The following is an 11296-nucleotide window of genomic DNA, read 5'->3' on the forward strand; positions in this document are numbered from 1 at the left end:
TCTTCATCTACAACTCAATATTGAATTTAACTTATATGCACAAACATTATTTTCTTTTTTTTTTTAAATTACATTATCAATATTTATTGCATTTTTTCCGCTATATAGAAGATTACTTTTCTCTTTGCATGTTATTAATCGCACTTGTTACGATCGAGTAGACAAAACAAAAATTGCGGTGATAATCCCGTCACAATTAGATCAACGATTGGATTTTTGAGAAATTTTCTATTTATATATTCGCTTTTCGTAAAAATTTATTAATATTTTATAATAATTTCCATAACACTAAAATATTTATTAAATAATAAGCAATTATTTATCATATATTATTGGATTCTAATAAATTAAATAATAATTTGATTTTTTTTAGAAAAATACGTTTCTAAATATGGCACTAGATCTCACACTATTATATTATTATCCACTTACGTACATGCTTCATTTTCTTCAAAGTTCAAAGTGGAATATTTCCGTCACAAAATTTAAATACACCCTCCGTTTCAAATTACCCATCCCAAATTTTCTAATTTGATTTCTCATTTTACTTGTCTTTTTTCATTAATCAAGACAAGATAATTTTTTTTCCATTAGACCCTTTGTAATTGATTACTCCTTGTTACTAGCACTGAATTATCAAATCTTGAAAAATGTTGCAAAGACTGTAGTAATCCTATAATCCTAATTATCCATGCAAAAAGTACTTTTGTATCAGACATATGCAAAAAGTACTTTTGTATCAGACATATACTAATAATTTCATCAATATTGGAACTAACAGCATAACATAATTAATAGGAGCAAAATGATAAAGTTATATTACCAATCATTGTTTTCTTAATAGCTGTGTCATCTCAATTTGGGATGGAGGGAGTATTTTAATTAAATTCTTGTTAAAAATTTGTGAGAGAAGCGTTTCCTCATAATTTTACGACGGCACAAGTAATCATGTCGTCGCAAATTTATTCACATCAATAAGATCTGTGATGATAATATATATCAATTACAAGTAGCACTTTCATAATATTAAATTGTAATCTGAATTGGACAAAAAAAAAAAAAAAAAAACCTAGGTAATCTCACTAATGGAATCACGTAAAATTGAGCAGTTACAAGGCAAGACTATTTTGATTACTGGTGCCACTGGTTTTCTTGAAAAGAGTACTCTCTTCTCTCTATATATATCAATCAGTTTAATTAAAACATGTATTTGTTTTTGATAAAATGTATGTAGTTCTTGTGGAGAAAATACTCGTTTAGTTGTATTTGAGAAAATTCAGTACTAATTATTGAATTCCTTGGAACACATTAATTAACAAAGTTGTATTTATTTTTGATAAAATGTATGTACGTAGTTCTTGTGGAAAAAATACTTCGTGTTGGACCAAATGTGAAAAAACTCTATCTCCTCATTAGAGCTTCAGACAATAATTCCGCCAAAGAACGCTTCATTCATGAGGTAAGAACTAGCTAGCTAGTTAGTTTCATTTGAATTAATATACTTAATTATATAAATATAAATATATATATATATATGTAAAACGTTAATGAATAGAAATTAAACTCACACGTATAGATCGCGATGTCTGAATTATTCAATGTTATGAGGGAAAGGATGGGTACGATAAACCTTTGCTCTTTCATAGAGGAAAAGGTGTTTGCAATTTCAGGTGACGTTTCAAATGAAAATATGGGAATTAAAAACTGAGAATTGAGAGAGGAGGTGAGCAAAGAAATAGATAAGTCATACACTCAGCTGCAACAACCAACTTTAATGAGAGACATATATAAAAATTTGTGAATATGTTTTTCTAGTTTATTTATAAAAATACTTGTACATTTTTCTAATATTTCATTTACAAATTCTGTTTGAATAGATATGATACTGCCATGAGTACCAATGTGGTCGGTGCCACAAATGTCCTCAAGTTTGCTAAGAGTTGTCCAAAAGTGAAAATGCTTCTTCATGTATCTACTGGTGAGTTAATAGCAAATAAGTATCAATTTATTATTTCTGATTATTAATCTACGTTCTTGTCATTATTTTGTATGGAGGTTCATTGAGGTTGTCTCAGAGGTGAGTTATTTTTGTTCTTTTAGGATAATTTAGCGTATATATATTGTAAAGAATATTTGCACGATATATTGCGTATCTAGTTATCATTTTCTTCAAGTTATCAATATATATTTATATTACTATAGTGCATATATAAAACTAAAACTATTCTTTTCATATACAGCTTATGTTTGCGGCAAAACAACTGGAGTTTTATTAGAAAAACCGTTTCATATGGGTAAGACGCTCACTAAAAACTACCCTTATTTGGATATCAATATGGAAAGAGGTGTGATAGCAAACAAAATTAAGGAACTCGAAACTCAAAATGCAACATCAAAGGAAGTGACAATAGCAATGAAAGAACTTGGCCTACAAAGGTTGTTACAAGAGATATATATTTACTTTTTCTTTTCCTGCAACAAATTAAATTGTGAAGTTTATATACTTGTAACATTCACAACATTGCTATGAAGTTTTATCCAAATTAAATATTAATCATTAACTATAGGGCAAAATTACATGGGTGGCAAAACACATGCATATTCTTTCACAAAAGCAATGGGAGAGATGATTTTGGGGCATTAATTTGAAGGAGAATCTACAGCTTGTTATAACTAGTACCTACAAAGAGCCATTTCCTGGATGGATTGAAGGAGTGAGGTAGCTAAACACTGATGATTAATAAATTGTCATTGCATATTATTCTAGGTAATAATATATTCTGTGTCTTTTACATACGTTATTTTCTTATGACAGAACCGCGGATGCATTTGTTTTGGCTTATGGAAAAGGTGCATTGAAATTCTATTATGGTGATCCTGACTCAAAACTTGATGCTGTAAGTGATTTTCCTACTTGACTAGCACGTTGCTGTATACCATTTTCATACACAATTATATGCACGAGGTTTTAAATAGACACAATTTGGATATTGATCAACTTCCTAGTAGGTAAAGTTTTGATTCTTTTCCTTCCTTTTTTATCTTATTTACACAGATTCCAGGAGATATGGTGGTGAACTCAATCCTTGCCGCGGTTATAGCACATGAAAATCAATATTCTCAAGAAGTAGTTATTTATCACAGCAGCTCCTCTTTAAGAAATCCTCTAAAAATTTCAGAGATAATGCATTTCGGATTTCACTACCTCACAAAAAATCCATGGGTTAATAAAAATGGGAAAACTATCAAAGTGAGGGCTCCTATGCTTCCACTTAGCACCATGGCTCGCTTTCGCAAGCACATCAAAATTCATTATTTGCCACTCTTAAAGGTTCTTTAATGTTCATATTACATTCTTGGTTAATAGTACCTTAACTTATAAATGCGAAAACTTTGGGGTATTCAATGCATACATGATAATTTTTACATAACTAGTACGTGAATAAAACTGATGTCTTTTCCAATCTATGCTTTCAAATGCTACTAACTCATGATTTCTAAATGCTTCAGATGCTAAAGTTTGTGAACCTGCAGGTCTCATTTCATCGCATTGATAAAACATATAGAAATATGAAAAAGAAGATATATAAGGCTATACGTCTGTCTGAGATATACGAGCCCTACGTATTTTTCTATGGAAGATATGCATACGCTATAACTTCTCTATATTTTTGCTCTTTCATGTATTTTTTCAACTATATATGTATATATATAAATGATATACCAATGATATTAATGTTAAACATATAATTTACAGTTTTGATAAAGGTAATAATGAAAAATTAAGATTGGGAATGAAGGAAATCAACATGGATGGCGTGCTCAATTTTGACCCCCGTTGCATCAAATGGAGGGATTACTTTATAAATACTCACTTTCCTGGAGCTGTGAAGTACCTGTTCTAGACATCATATTTGAGCTTTTGTATACTAAGTTATGTACTTTCATGTCTAAATTTAATAAAAGATGCATAAAATTAAATAGTGATAAATTAGCTTTTATTAATTTGAAGCCATGGTTTTGCCTTTACAAATGCATCCAAAAGGAGAAACATTTTGAATCGCGAATAAAAAATAAGTGCGTGCATCTAGCTACTATATGCTATATGACCATTTGTTTGGTTTACAATTATATGTTCTCTCATATATTATATTCCATCTTTGCTTGAATTGCTTTGACACTGGGACTATAAGCCCAATGCGTGCAATTGCCATTTTTCCAGTTTACACTCGCATAACTATTACTATTTTATATTTTTGCAAAAGGTGCTTATACAAACGGTATATAATATTATAAATTTATTATATATAATTATAAAAATATTATAAAAACTTATATAAAAATAAATCTCATCTCCTGCGAACTTCAATCAGGATAAACCCCATCGAGATGGATCTCAAACTAGCTTGGACGATCTTCACTCAAACAATTTCGCCAATATAAATCAACATTCATTTGGTTTTTTTCAATGAAATTTCTGATGGAACATGCAAGTAAACTACAAATTTGAAAAACTTGACACCCAAATTAGTTGTTTGAGCATACAAGATATTATAAAATTAAAGTTCTATTTCTCCCTTTCATCGTTTTACTTATAAGATATCGATGATTTTGTAAAGAAATTTTAGTGCTATCAAGTTATTCGTAAATAACCCTCCATAAAAGTGTAAATTATTATATAACTTTAAAAATACTATATATATTGTAGTTATTATAACTGGTAAAGGTGATATTCCTACGGTCGCATCTAAATTATCATTTTAGTTCAAAAAATTTGTATCAAAATAATTGTCATTTTAGCAATTGAAGATTAAAATAGATAATTATTTTAAATTATATTCTTAAAATAATTAAAGAAGTACTATATCTTTTTTAATATCTTTTTAAAAAAAAATCAGTGCATCTTTATTTACAGAGCATATAAATGGCAGAGAGAATTAAAAGCGAATCAAATTAACCTTAAAGTCAAGTGAATTAGGCTGAAGTAGGTTTTATCATATTGTATATAGTTCATACATCTAATTACTTGTGCATATGTTGATATAGAGCCTAGGGTATATAAGATAGATACTAACCTATATTTGTGTTTCTAGATATAGATTAATTAGTAGAAACTTGTTCATATATCCAATGCTATCTGATATTTTTATCTAATCAATGAATACTTATTAATTAAACTCTATTAGTCACTAGAATCAAAGGACTAAAATAGCGATGTTGCCTAAAAAAACTAATGACGTGTTAGAGATTAGAGAAGCAGATTAATTAAAAAAGTGGATTAAACCTTTAGGTGAGGGTGAATCCACGTATATGCAAAATATAATTAATAGTCCCTTTGGGGATGTGTGATTAAAAAAACATGATTAATGGCTAAGAGAACCATAAGGTGAGGGTGAATCCACGTATATTTGAAACATAGTTAACGGTTGAGAGAATCATAACCGAATCAACTTAAATTTAAAGACAAGAAAATTGAACTAAAAATAGTTGTAATCTTTTCTTTTCTTTTATTTGTGGGGCTGGGGGAGGGGGTGCTAAAAGTAATACATCTAATTATTTGATCCTTGATAGGGAGAGTTACCTTCCGAATGGGGCCTTACTCAGCGTGAATGGACTCCAATGTAGGTGTCGGACACTGAATGAAAAATCAAAATAAAAATATAAATATAGAACCTAAGGTAGAAAATAGATACAAAACTAAATTTAATGACTTTACTTTACTATAATTTTTGGTAGTGGAACGATCTTTTGATATATTTACTTATTACATATTGTCACTGCGCCAAAAAGGCTATCAAGTGGCAAATAGTTTAAGGTAATAACTTAATCACCACTAAATTATATTTTTAGAGACAATTATTAGTGACAATTAGTTTTAGCGCTCTGCATAAATATCCATAAAATTTATTACGATATTAAATCAAATGACAATTAACTAATACGAGCAAAAGTTGGTTTCTTCTCTTGCTGCTTTCCTCTTTAATTTTCACATTATAATCTGTCGCACACGAAATTTGATAACAAAAAATGACTAAAATACAAAAGAAAAGGTAATAAACAGAAAAGAAATCTGAATGCTGATGAGGAATTGTATTGAATATTCAGTTTATCCTTAGAGATTGCAGAGAATCATATCAGGATAATATCAATATCGCTATCTTTAACTTATCATGCTGGAAAAGAGGAGACAAATTTTTCGATTGAAATTATCTCTTGAGCTAACATAGTAAACCAAGAATATGATCGTATGTCTACGTGTCAAGAATGTATTGAGATAGATGAAACCTCTCCACCCTATTACTAAAAATCTCGAGTTCGAGCTCTTAGACTTAAATATCATACATCTACGTATCAAATATATATCCGATATATCCTATTATGTTCGAGGCGTGCTGCGTATGTGTTGGGTTTGAAATCGAGAGGGCGTCATGCGGAAGCTATTAGTTGCAAACTATGAGAAGATAAATAAGATGACAACGAAAAATAATACTAAAAACATAATTTTATTATATGATTTGACCAATTGGCCTATATGTAAAACCTAATATTAAAAACATAAAACTAATAAGAGAGAAAATCTCCCCTAAACAAAAATCTTAAAAGACTACATTGTGGATGCTATTTTGTTTAGTATGAGAAGGGGTCTTTTATTTATAGATGTCCAAAACTTTTCCTCCAAAAAAAGGCTAGCCAAACATGGAAAAGAATTATAGTTTTTTTATTTCAGGAAAAGTAAATGTAATTATGGTAACTTTTATTTTCCTTCTAAGAAAAAGTAAATCTAAAATATAGTAAGAAAATCAGGGAAAAAACCCTAATAAATCTCCCCTTTTTGGCATGATTTTCTTCAAAATATTCTTGATCCTACTTCTTCTTGTGCATGATCTTCGTTCTTCATATATATTCTTCATATATCACTGCTGCCACTACTAAAAAACGGCCGAAAAGCGATGCAAAAAAAAGCGACGGACTGTGTCGCTTTAAAAAGCGACGTTGTCCGTCGCTTTTTTAGTTTAATTTTAGTTTTTATTTATTTTTATTAAAAGCGACGGCCAACGTCTTAATATCCGCCGCTTTTTTTCATGGATTTTTGTGCCAAGTAATAAAAAAATAATTTATAATTTTTTTTAATAAAAGCGATGGACACCGTCGTAATTTATTAAAAAATAATAATTATTATTATTTTTTAAAAAGCGACTTAGTCCGTCGATTTTTAAATTTGATTTTTATTTTTGTTTATTTTTATTAAAAGCGACGGACAACGTCACTATAATTTTAAAAATTAATCTAGAAAAGCGACGCTATCCGTCGTAATTTGTAATTATTTTAATTTTTTTTTTCAAAAAGAGACGGATTGCGTCGCTTTTGTTAAAATTAAATAAAAATTAATTTTTTGAAAAGCGACGTAAGCCGTAGATTTTTAAATTTGATTTTTATTTTTATTTATTTTTATTAAAAGCGACGAACAACGTCGCTATAAATTTAAAATATTAATCTAGAAAAGCGACGCTGTCCGTCGTAATTTGTAATTATTTTATTTCTTTTTCCCCCAAAAAGCGACGGACAGCTTCGCTTTTTTAAAATTAAATAAAAAAAATTGAAAAGCGACGTAAGCCATAGATATTTGATATTTTTAATTTAATAATAAATAAATAATTTTTCTATTTTAAAAAATTAAATTAAATATATAAATTTTTAAAAAGCATCGGCCAACGTCGATATCATCCATTGAAATAAATTCAAATTTTTAATCCATATTAGGGCAAAAGACCTATTCTTTTCTTTTTCTCTCTCTTTCTTTCTTTCTCTCTATCGCACCGCTTCTCTCTGCTTCTCTCTCTTTCTCTTGTTTGGCCTTCAACACTATCAGTGATAGTGACGAGATCGTTATCGACGAGGTGGTCACACTTTGAGGTATGTGAAATCTATGTAATTGCAGGCTCGCAGTCAAGTAACATTAGCCCCATTTGTTTATCCCATTGAAATGAAAATGAACATTATCTTTTTTGTCCAATGAGATTGATTGACTTGTGTTTTATTTTTCTCTCAATTCTTGTTATTGAAAGTATCTCTTTTTCTCTTATCAATTTTGAAATATGACCAGTTTTCGGAGAATCATCTTTGCTCCTATTTAAATAGTTCCTGGAGGTATAGCTGCCTATAAAATTACCAACTCCACCGTTATGGTTCAGAGCTAAAATTCTAAATAAAATGAATGGGGTGCCACAACCTTTAAGACTGAAATGAAGAAGAAACTATTCTATCATGTATGATTAAGTACTTTATTATAGTTGATAAAAAAGGAGATGGAGGATAAGGAAATTGAGCTGAAACTTTACGGAGACAAGAATTTATGTTAGCTCCAAAGATTGGTCCGAGAAATTATGTTAGCTCTAAAGATCTCAAACTTTTTTACAACTGTGTTTGAGATCTGACTGCATTTGAGGTCATTTTTGTTTGAGGTATGTTTTGCTTTTTGGTAGAAACTAAATCTGCCTGCATTTGGTCCACTTAATTTGTTAAAACTTAAATTTAGATATTCAAATAGCACTCTGTGTATACCTTATTAACTGGATGAATTCCTTCAAGGATCTTCTGAAAAAAGAAGACGACGATGAAAAGGATCAACCAAGGACTGAATTTGGTTTACCTTATTAACTAGATGAATTAAACTTTTGGTCTAGTTAATATGTAAACCAGAAGTAGCTTCAAACATAATAAAGACTATCCTCAATGTAGCCACCTTCAGAATCGGCCTCGCAAACTACAACAGTACTATCAACATATTATAGATGTGTATGGAGAGTGAAATTTCTTTGTGATATTTGTGACTGTTGCTGGTCCTTGTCTGACTAGAAATGCAAAGATGATTAAATATGTTAGATCTTTGGCTTCTCGTTTATTCCCTTATGCTCTTTGTGGCTAAGTGAAAATTTTCAAATTTTCATTACAGTACTGCTTGCATAAAATACAAATTTGAATTCTGTTTTTAGGATTTTGTGATACGAAGCCATAGGAAACATAAAATAGTAATCATATGCATTTGCTTTCTGTGGATAATGCACTTGTACTTGATACTAACTTTATTTTGTTTCTTCATTTACAACCTATTATTGGTTTGCCAAGCTGCGAGTTTTGCTTTGGCCTGCTGCCAAGTTGAGATTTGATTATTATTTTGAAGGTACTTTGATAGTAGGTCTTGGTTGGGATTCTCTCCATCTTTTGTAAATTAAGTGCTACTTGAAATGTGAAGTTAATGACTTGAAAATGCTCAAGTGTAGTTACTTGAAATTGTGAACTTGTGACTTGAAAATGCTTAAGTGTAGCTACTTGAAATGTGAAGTTAATGGCTTGAAAATGCTCAAGTGTAGTTACTTGAAATTATGACTTTATGACTTAAAAATAGTTAATTGTAGCTACTTGAAATGTGAAATTAATGAGTTGAAAATGTTTAAGTGTAGTTACTTGAAATTGCGAACTTGTGACTTGAAAATGCTTGAGTGTTGTTACTTGAAATGTGAAGTTAATGAGTTGAAAATGCTTAAGTGCAGTTACTTCAAATTGTGAATTGTGACTTGAAAATGGTTAAATGTAGCTACTTGAAATATGAAGTTAATGACTTGAAAATGCTCAAGTGTACTTACTACTAATTGTGAACTTGTGACTTGAAAATGCTCAAGTGTTGCTACTTGAAATATGAAGTTAATGACTTGAAAAAGTTTAAGTGTAGCTAGTTGAAATTGTGACTTTGTGACTTAAAAATGGTTAAGTGTAGCTACTTGAAATTATGACTTTGTGACTTAAAAATGGTTAAGTGTAGCTACTTGAAATTGTGACTTTGTGACTTGATTTTTATGTGTTTTGTAGATGGACCATCGTTTGTGGATGTATAATATGGACTATGAAAATGTTGGTGGTTTAAAACCCCAATATCTTGATGACGTTAGAGGTTTTATCGATCATGCGATGTCACTAGATCTATTTCAAAAAAATGGAGTGGTTAGGTGTCCTTATAGTTCATGTAGCTGCTTGAAGTTTTTCAACCAGATATAGTTATGACTCATCTCTATCGTAATGAATCTAAACCAAGATACTTTGTGTGGGTCGATCACGGAGAAAGAGATGGTTTGAATGGTATATTTTATAATTCGTTGCTTGTGGATGAATATGACATGCTTGTACATGGTCGACATACTAGGATTCAACATGCTAGAGTTCAACGTAGGGTGCAACACGATAGGGTACAACATGAGGATAGAATTCATGAAATGGTCAATGATGCTTTTAGTATTAGGGCTGGGATGGAACCCGATCAGAATTTAGAAGAAGATCACAATGAAGAAGCAAGAGGTTTCTATCAACAATTAGAAGAGGCTAGTCACCCACTATGTGAAGGGAGTCCGCATTCTGCTTTATCTGTAGCAGTTAAATTATTGAGTATCAAAGCAGATTGGAATATTAATCAAGCTGCTATGGACTCCATGATTGGTATTTTGGGTGAACTAGTAAATCCGGAGTTGAACATACCTCAGAATTTTTATCAAGAAAAGAAATTGGTTTTAAAGTTGGGATTGTCATATAATAGAATCCATTGTTGTATAAATGGTTGTATGTTGTTCTATAAGAATGATGCTGAATTATAAAATTGTAAGTTTTGCGGACATGCTCGTTATAAGCAAACTCCCGATAGAAAGATGGTTTCTATTAAGGCGATGCACTATTTACCTCTTATACCTATGCTAAAGAGGTTGTATGCTTCGATGAGTTCTACCCCACATATGAAATGGCACCATGAAAATAGAAGGCCACCAGGTGTCTTGTCACACCATTCTCTAATTCGGGCACACCTTATTCTTGTTGTCCTGTATTTATTACTCCATATAATCTTCCACCTAAAATGTGCATGACAAGTCCCTACATATTTTTAAGTTGTATTATTCCAGGTCCCCGCAATCCAAAAAGTTTGATCGATGTATATCTCCAACCATTGATAGATGAATTACTACAATTATGGCATGAAGGCGTGGTGACATATGATATATCAACTAAGGAAAATTTTGTTATCCGTGCCAATTTAATGTGGACTATTAGCGATTTTCCTGCATATGGAATGTTGTCTGGTTGGATGACTGCTAGAAAGTTAGCTTGCCCGTATTGCATGAAAAATAGCAAAGCATTCACTTTAAAGTATGGTCGAAAAAATTCTTGGTTTGATTGTCACCACCAGTTCTTACCAACGGACCACGAGTTTAGAAGGATGAAAAATGTGTTTAGAAAGAATAAGATTGAGAATGAT

At 30.6% G+C, this 11296-nt stretch overlaps 1 pseudogene; it reads left to right on the forward strand.

The window, feature by feature from the left end:
- The first annotated feature begins 1085 nt into the window (after positions 1 to 1085).
- On the forward strand, positions 1086 to 3905 carry LOC107856042 (annotated as a pseudogene).
- The last annotated feature ends 7391 nt before the right edge of the window (positions 3906 to 11296 follow it).

Source organism: Capsicum annuum, chromosome 6 (assembly GCF_002878395.1).
Source record: "Capsicum annuum cultivar UCD-10X-F1 chromosome 6, UCD10Xv1.1, whole genome shotgun sequence".
Classification (NCBI taxonomy): domain Eukaryota; kingdom Viridiplantae; phylum Streptophyta; class Magnoliopsida; order Solanales; family Solanaceae; genus Capsicum; species Capsicum annuum.